Below are 9,741 nucleotides of genomic sequence, written 5' to 3'. Positions count from 1 at the left end.
ATTGTTGGCAGAAAGTTCAGGTCATCTAACTTTTTCATGCAGCCTTTTCAGCACTTCCAAATAGTAGACTTGGTTAACTGTCCATTTGTTACAAATTCATAATGAATAATCCCTCTGATATCAAAAAAGGTTAGCATCATCGTTGCAACAAGTGCATGAACTTAATTGTCAGACCTCGTACATGACAGACCTTGACCTAGCCGAATTTAGGTTTGGAAGCTGAACCCTCCTGAATGGAGGGAAGCTGAGCTTCAGGATTTAGGATTTGCCAGAGCCATCAAGGCCCAGATTTACTGCTTAGTTGAAAAAACAATACAGTCGTCCTCCCTTATCTGCAGTTTTGTTCTCCACGGTTTCAGTTCCCTGCTGTCAACCAAGGTCCAAAAATTCCATAAATAAACAGTTTATTAGTTTTGTGTATTTTTATAAGTACATAATTAGTACTCAGTAAATCGATGCCATGCCCAATGATAGTGTGAACATTTAATTTAGGAAAAGAAGGTAAGGATGAAATCATTGGTTTAATATACAGTTGCCTCATCTGTAAAGTAGGACTAAGGTGAGGAAGTTGTGAAGGTTATAGAAGAGGAAGAACAGAGACTATTATATTTTGTACAGGGCGGGGGCCAGCTAAGCCCTTGTTTTATGGAAGGTGGTATTAACTCTATGGAATGATTCAGGAAGCTTAAATGTTCATTTCTGGGCAAATTTACTTTTTTTTTACAAGTCCAATAAATGGCAAAAGATCAAAATGTGTGCTCTCAGCCTTCTGGGAAAACAATTCTACTTGCGCTGGAAAGTGACCTCTGAATGGTTTCCAGATCCCTAGAGGCCAGCCAGTAAGACCTAGGCTAATTTTCATCTTTGCAGAGAATTCCTGCCGGGTGAGTGGGAGATGTGATGTGTCCATGGTTAGGTCAGCAGCTTCCCTTCCTTTTCATCAGCAGGCAAGGTTGATGGGCATAAAATTTGTGACACCTAGATAAAAGAAGTTCAGGATCCTTCCCTGTATCAATGACAGGGAAAGGCACTGATGGTAAATATGGATCTTACATATCCATAAAGACATAAAAATGCATGTTCGGTCAGCTCAGTTATTTAGTGATAAAAAAAAAAAAGAAAAACTCAAGCCAAGCATGCAAACTAAGTGAAAAATATTCAAATTAGGCAGGATTCTCCAAACCCACCCTGAATTTTCTGGGGGGAAAATGTCAAGGCTCCTTCCAAAAGGAAAAAGAACGTAATTGTGACCTTCATCACTTACACAAAATTATCCAGGTATACTTCCTTGGGAATGAAAGTCAGTGTAGACGGTTTCATACACTTCAGATCCTTTGAAAATGTATTTTTGGTACGAACTTCTTAAGAGGGTTGGACATACAGCACTAGTAGTCTCTATGACAATTCTTTTTTTTTCTTTTTTTAAAATTTTAAAATTTATTGGGGTGAAACATATATATATAACTTTACTGACCATTATATGACAATTGTTTTCCATTGGCTTTATCCAATTATTCCTATGAACATTTTTCTGAAATGAACCCAAACACGGAATTTTTTAAATACAGAATGAGAGAAAGGCTATGAGGTTAAAAACATATAGTTCAATTTGTCGTTTCACATTCCATCAGGACCACTTTCTAAAGTTTAAATAAAAGATTAAAAGATTACAAGAGGCTCCATTTTTGGCCTAGAGTAATCATTATTTTATGTTTTGAAATAGCTCTAAATATTTTAATATAAAAGATGAGTAAAATATGGAAATGCAGAATTTTAAACTAATGTGGTAGAAGATGTGCTCATCATTGAACTTGGGCCGATTCTTCAATAACTATTAGTGGTTTCAGGACTGAAGATGAGTAGTCATTAGATTTACTTCTAAGGAGAAGCCCACAGCCTGTGTATTTGGAAAAGTAGACGTATCTGCCTAATTTCTCTAACCTACTCCTCATTTCTGATAGCTCTCAGTAAGAGAATACCCATTTATTCTTTTATTTTCTGTCTCTCAGTCTTTCTCTTCCTTTCTTAATTTTGCTTACCTCAAAAGCTCTATTGTCTCTACTGCTCTGAACAACTTCCGTAAAATTACCCACCAGACTTTCCAGGAAATAGGCTGAATTCATTTCTGAGTAAATTTGGAGAGATTCACAGACTTTGAGGGAAAGAAAAGCATGAACACAATTTTAATTTCCATTCCAGTGAAATTACAGATCCCAAATGGAAAAACAAAATGAACTCATGCTGGAAGAAATTCTAGATTTTAAACGGTTTACATGGTTTCTAACAGGTTTATATTGGCCAAGTGATCAGTTCTAGCCAACATTTAAAAATTTCAAAGAGAACTATTTGTAAATATAATTCTAGCTTACTTTGTTACCATTGCAGTTTTTTTACAAAGCAATTTCACGTAAATTAATAATAATAAAGATTGTACACGTATTTTGGTATTGTGAATTAAACACCACACTAAGAGTGAGTAATTACAAGAACTAATTTGGCATCTTTATGATCAATACGAATTAAATGCCAGATATGTAAGCTATGACCACTTATTTAGTTATATCTTTATTACTGAACTGGTTATACAGACAATTTATGACACCACATTAAGTCATGGAATAAAAGATTATTCTAATAAGGCTTAAAGAGATCGTGGCAGCATCTTCCCTATATGCTTTGCATACTGCAAGTCATCACAGGCTCTTACTTGTACACTGTGACATTGCTAACTTCCAACTGTCCCACAAAACTCCTTCTACAATACTCTCAAATTGCTAAATTCCTTTTTGCTCCCAGCTTTTCAGATTTCCTCATCACTGATTAAATGAACTAATTACTGTAAATTGCTCAAAATGGGGTCTGACACAGGATACAAATTTAATAAAAATTATCTCTGACTACTACCATCATTGCTACAATAAGACCTCACTTATGATTTTGTAGAAGTGTGATATTTTTAATTTGGATTATGCTATAATTAGGGCTTCAGTTTTCATGACTTAGACTCCTTTAATATTTTACTTTGTTTCCATTAAAAAAACATGAAAAGAAAATATACCACCGAAAATAAACCACATTATTATTTTAGGCATTCAGTCCTGCTGTTTGAAAATGATGGAAAAACATTCTGACCTGCTCTAATTCTTGTATAAAATATCAGTGTATTTAGGTGTATATATGTTCATTTTATATTAGGAATGCATAGAAAAAAATCTGGAAAAAGAATAGACACCAGATTGTTAACAATGATTACCCCTAAGGTTAGGATTATCTTTACTTTTTAAGCAATATGTTTCTGTAAAACTTTTAATGTTTCAGTACTTTGTACTTTTTTATAATCATAAAAACAAGAAAAGAGAATCAAGAGACTTGATTCTTTTTCTAGTTATATTGGTCAGTACAATCCAAATTCCCTTTAGACACCAACATTATTGTGCATGTGTGTGTGGGTGTGTAAACACGTGTACAAATAGTACAAAGTTCAAATCCCAAGTAAGAATGATGCAGAGATTATTGGGAGAAATAAACAGTGCGTCCATCTTGCCTGTTTTACCATCCTAAACCTATTTCCCATTAAGACCTGCTCCCCATTTGCTTCCCCAGGACTGCCACTGGGCTGTCCTTGAACACTTGGTCTCATCACTTTGACCCAGATCCTGCCTCTATCCCAATGGGCTTTGTGTTTGGACCCTAGATGTTCCTCCAGGCACTTGGCTCACTCCTTTAGCTCTCAGACTTCCATGGAATGCCACTCCTTAGCTTCAGCCTCAGGATAGAATCACAATCCCTGAACCAATCCATTCTGCAGAGAACAGCTTTTCTGGAAATGTTGCTAATTCTCAGGGAAAAGAGGGATACAAACAGGATAACCTGCAGCAATTGTAATTTGTGTAAATGCCTGAAGCTTGGAAAATGCCTAGAATGAATTAAAAATGCTACCGCTAGACCAAAGCACAGCCAAGGCATGGAGATATCATTCAGGTGATAGACATTAAATAATATAAAGAATAGAATAGGCACTCATTGCCTGGGATTGCTTCTAGACATCCAAATTGTCTACAATGTCATCAACGAGAATTAAAGCTAAAGGAAAAGAGTAAAATAATAAAGGTAATATGGGGACTTCATCCTTAATCTCCCCCACAAAGAGACAATTAGGAAGAGTGGGACCCACCTCTGCAGATGAAACACAGTGATGGGGCATGGGGCGTGGACAGTTGCCCGAAGTGACAGAGGGTCCTCCACAAATGGTCAAATCTGCTTCACTATGGGAAATGTGCCCCCAAAAGCCACCACCCAGACAGAAGGAAAGTTTGCTGACAACCTGGGTTCCTTCCTGAAATCCACATCACAGGAGACACAGCACTGGGCAAGGGGCAAGACACAATACTCAAGAAAAGTCCTCTCACTCAGCACTTTGGAAAAATTCAAAGGTCGGGTCACAAGTTATCCACAGTCTTTGTGGTGAGGAGATCTTTGCATCTAACACTCTAAACCTTTTCTAGGTCACAGACCTAGTATTTTATGATACCTCTTGACGTTCTCCCCAGGAAAATGTGCATGTGAACACTCCAATTTGCATTCAGTTTCAATGACTTCAAAGACCTCCTGCTGCCTACGGATGATGAGAGGGAAGCACCTTTGGAATAGAAGCTGCATTCCTTTGGGGAAAGTTAAAGCCCGGTAGGGAAATACCTTTTACATTTACCAGATAAACACAGGGAATTGTTAAAACTCTTAGGGAATTTAAAAACAGTTAGGAGGCTACAAGGAAACGAGGACGTTTAATGCTGCCTAATTAGGTGGAGGGTGAAGGGTTCTTAGAAATAATTCATATCCCATAGCTCTTGCTTACAGAGTTCCTAGCCAACAGAAACATAATGGTATTCAAAGTAAGAATCATTGATTGTGCACCTACCACATGCCAGGTCTCAGGCATAAAACTGGTCGTTTCTTTAACAGTTACTGAGAATTTTAGCGGTCATTTAAAATAAAGTAATACATAGAGCTTAGGAGAAAGCTTGACACGTATCAAGTACTCTACATAAATTAGCTATTATTATTATTACCACAGTTAGGAAGTACTAAGGTGCTAGGGAGTTTATATAAATAAGGTCCACCAGGACACCTGACATGAGCCCCCCCCCCCCCCCCGGAAAAGCCATTGATCCACCCCAAGCATGAGAACCAAATACAGTAGTTCTCCCTTATCTGACGTTTGCTTTCTGAGGTTTTAGTTACCCAGGGTCAAACTCAGTCCAATATGTTAAATGGAAATTTCCAGAAATAAACAATTCTTGTGTTTTAAATTGTGCGCTGTTCTGTTAGTGTGATGAAATCTCTCACTGTCCTGCTCCCTCCCACCCAGACGTGACTCATCGCTTTGACCAGCCTCTCCACGCTGTGCACACAATCCGCCCGTTAGTCACTTAGCAGCCCTCTCAGTTATCAGAGTAACTGTCAAAATATCACGGGGCTTGTGTTCAAGTGACCCTTATTGTACTTAATAATGGTCCCAAAGCTCAAGAGTAGTGATGCTGGCAATTTGGATATGCCAAAGAGAAGCCATAAAATACTTTAAATGGAAAGGTGAGTACAGTACAATAAGATATTTTGACAGAGAAACAGAGAGAGAGATACCACATTCAGGGAATTTTCATTACAGTATAGTTATGATTGTTCTATTTTATTAATAGTTATTGTTGATCTGTTATTGTGCCTAATGTAGAAATTAAACTTTATCATAGGTAAAAACATACATATATATGTGTATATATATATATATACACATATATATGCACATACATGTACATGTACACATACAAATATATATGGTTTGGTACTGTTTGAGGTTTCAAATATCCACTTGGGGTGTTGGAACATATCCCTGGCAGATAATGGGGGACTGCTCTGTATCCCTTAACTATTGTGGTTAAAACTGCCAGGAAATTACATTTAGAGTAAATATATAAAACCACTGCTGAAACCCAGGATTGAACCAGGGACCTTTAGATCTTCACTCTAACGCTCTCCCAACTGAGCTATTTCAGCTGTTTGGACAGCTTCCCCTGCATGATTGTAATGGAATAACATTTGTTTAACAATAACAAAAAAGGTCAATATTCAGTTCAGCTGGAGGAAGGCATTCAGTAAATATTACAGAGGTAGAAGTAGTTCATAATATTATTTTTCTCAGTTATGTTTTTAACTGCCCTGCAACCTGTTTTTCCCATTTAAAAATAAATCATGGGCATTTTTCACGTCAAAAGAAAAGATGTCTTTAGTTGGCATTTCCATCCTAACACGTGCTTAATCTCTAGAAAAATGACAGTGTGGTCTGCTTAAATACTTAATTCAGTATCAGTTTTTCCTGTAAAAGTGGTGTTCCATGGACCTATAAACATAGCCAGGATTCGAAACCAGGTGAAGACTAAAGCTCCAAGGAAATCACTAAGGAAAAATGAGAAACACAAAAAAGTCAAGATGAAGTAAACTGAAACAAAACAGCAGAATATGGGCCTCCAAAGATGTCAGTGTCCTCAGCTCCAGAGAACACTCTAGGTATGTTAGGTTACCTGGCAAAGGAGAATTAAGGTTCAGATGGAGTTAAGGTTGCTCATCAGTTGACTTTGAGATGAGATTATTTTGGAAGATCCAGGTGGGCCCAGTGTAATCACAACAGTCCTTATAAATGGAAAAAAAAGGCAGATGAGAGAGAACCAGAGAGATGGCAGCATGAGAGGGAGTCGGCATGACACCGCTGGATTTGGAGATGGAAGGGGACCCCAAAGAATATGGGCAGCCACTAGAAGCTGGAAAAGGCAGGAAAATTGATTTTCCCCTGGAGCCTGCACAAAGGAATGCAGCCCTGCTGACATCCTGATTTTAGCCCCGTGACGCTAATTTTGGTCTCATCACCTCCAGAACTGAGATAATAAATTTGTGTCGCTTTAAGTCACTACATTTGTGGTAATTTGTTACAACAGCAATAGGAAACTAATATAGGCTTGTAAAAAATGTGTTTATTAGTACCCAAGGAAGGAACAAATTTGGAAGACTACTCTCCACCCCACCAAGGTTGGGAATCAGAACTGAATGAAGAAGTGGTCGTGCCCAGTGATGGCAGCGAAGTTTACTGGGGTGTCATGGCCAGAGATTGTCTCTAGCTGGTGAGCAGGAGGCCGCCCACTGGGGGTCCAGCAAAATTCTCTGGAGAGGGAGCACCAATGGCCCCTCTGCTTAGCAGCACAGAGAAGCTCCCTGAACCAGGTGGAGAAGCCTTCCTCTGCTCTGCCTTGTGCTGTCTCTCTAGCACCTTCCACCAAACTGTGCCAGGCAGCAAAGGGGATGTTTTTATTGGTAGTAACTACAGTGTCACCAAGATGGACAAAGAACAATGGGTTTAGAGCTCAGAGGTAATACACTAACTTGATACACGCACCGTGAGCTGCTGCTTTTATAAACAAAATGGTATATGTGATATATGTGCATACTCATGGTTATTAGAATATTTGCTAACACTTATTTTATATTTACCACTCCCATGCCAAGAGCTGTTCTAAGTATTTTTGCATACATGAACTCATTCGATTTTTAAAAGAACTCTCAAATGCAGGAATTATTAATATACTTCATGAACTTCATTCTATTCTACGAATGAAGAAACTGAAGTACTGACCTAGTAAGTAATGTGTCAAGATCACATAGCTAATAAGTGGCAGAGCAACAATCACTATAGCTTTATAAATGAAGAAAAAAGAAAAATTTACATATATATATACATATGTAAATACATATGTAAATATAAGCATACAGATATATATATATACTTATTAGTAAGTTAACTGAATTTAGAACTTTAAAATATGTAATATTTGAATTTTAATACTAAATATGCCTTAAATTAATTCAATAATTTGAAGATAAGCTTTCTTTGATGAGTTAAAGTCACAGGTTCTTTTATCCTAAACAATGTAAAAATACATGAATTCAATAAATATGGAAGGTAGGGTGTAGCTAAATTCCAGTATTGGTTTAAGATAGATTCTACATGATTCAAAATAGGAAACTGAACCCAACACCCTTTTTCACTGTCACACACATTTCTACCTTTCCTAGATATTTTGGTGGAATCTGTGCAGTGGAAGAATTGGGCAACTCATTTTCCTGGACCTCAGCTTCTTCATCTATAAAATGGAGATACTTCCTGTTATGGGCTGAAATGTGCCCCCTTCCTCCACCCCCACCTCCCAAATTCAGATGCAGTACCTCAGAATGTTACCTTCTTTGGTGCTAACTTACAAAGAGGGGATTACATTAAAATGGTGCCATTAGGGTGGTACCCTAATCCAATCTGATTGGTGTCCTTATAAGAGACAGCAGGGCACTCCTGCACAGAAGGACAACAACTCAAGGAAAAGGCAGCATGAAGACAGCCACCTGCAAGCCAAAGACAGAGGCCTGAAGCAGTGTGGCCCTCAGAGGAAGCCAACCCTGCCTTCACCTCGATCGAGGACTTCCAGCCTCCAGAACTGTGAGAAAATATACTTCTGTTGTTTAAGGCACCCATTCTGTGCTGTTTTGTGATGGCAACACTGGCAAACTACTGATACAATACCCAATTCACAGAGTAATATGTAAAAAATTCACAGAGTCAATGAGGAGTTTAAACAAGGTCATATATATCAAAAGCACTAGATAAATAAGTATCCAGGTGTAATGATATTGGGAATAATACAGAGATGTTGAACCAAAGAAAGAATTCTAATTTTTTTCCAGATTATTTTCTTAATCTCAAGGATTTACTCTATTCATCTTTGTTTTGTCCAGTAAATCTTTAAAGAAGAAAAGAAGCACATTGATACCCCAAATGTAAACCTCCTAATTAATATTACAAGTTATTTGGAGATACACAGCATTCCCCAAAGGGCCAAAGTCATTGTCGGAAATCATCCAGAAATTGAGGGATAATGAGATAATCACTGAAGTTACAATTTCTTTCTACTGCAGATTGGTAGGGAAATATACTATTTTAAGATAAAATATTGCTTCAGCTGCTGACTAGGCACTGGATCATTTCTAAACATTTCTTTGGAATATAAAAACAAAGCATTCTAAGTCAGGGTACCTTCAAGTGGTGGATACCAGACTTCAGAATTTCAGAGGCCCAATCTTTTCAATGAAAAATGAAACAACAGAAACATTTTTAACAAACACCTAAATATTGAGGAAAACCAACTTTTACCAAAAGGAAACCCCCCAAAGTCAGAATTAAAGGCCAAAGTGTCATCAACACAAATCTTATCCTGACATCTGTGACATTTTCTTGAAAACCTTTGCTCATATAGTGAGCCATGGTGGTATTAACAACATTCCCAATAACCACAGTAACCATGGTGTCTTGGATTTCTTTTCAAATAAGCTTTCTTTTGAAATGTACCCAGACAGGCTCGCTCCTCCTATGTGGACCATGGGCTCTAAGATGAAAGGACCTGAGACTAACAGCTCAGTGATGACACACCTTCCATCTATGGAATGAATTCACAGTGCATCAAGTATTAGAAATGCTTGTGTGCACTAATTAATAAATACTCTTTGTAAAGCTTGCTTCCGTCTGTTTCCTGTTCCTGTTTCAGTGCTTTGAGTACATCGATACGGACCTCCTGGGACACCTGGCCAGTTTGCTCCAGGCTCGTCCAGGCAGCCGTCCCCACGAAAGCTGAGACTTGCTGAAGACACCAC

General features: G+C 37.9%; 1 non-coding gene across 1 annotated transcript; it reads right to left on the bottom strand.

Annotated features, from left to right (window-relative positions):
• Positions 1–5,978: 5,978 nt before the first annotated feature.
• Positions 5,979–6,051, bottom strand: TRNAF-GAA (transfer RNA phenylalanine (anticodon GAA)). The gene has a single exon. It is a non-coding gene; the product is annotated as a tRNA-Phe (tRNA).
• Between the last annotated feature and the right edge of the window lie 3,690 nt (positions 6,052–9,741).

The sequence above is a fragment of the Rhinolophus ferrumequinum genome, chromosome 8, assembly GCF_004115265.2.
Source record: "Rhinolophus ferrumequinum isolate MPI-CBG mRhiFer1 chromosome 8, mRhiFer1_v1.p, whole genome shotgun sequence".
In the NCBI taxonomy this organism is placed as follows: domain Eukaryota; kingdom Metazoa; phylum Chordata; class Mammalia; order Chiroptera; family Rhinolophidae; genus Rhinolophus; species Rhinolophus ferrumequinum.
This window is presented reverse-complemented; position numbering and strand designations above follow the sequence as displayed.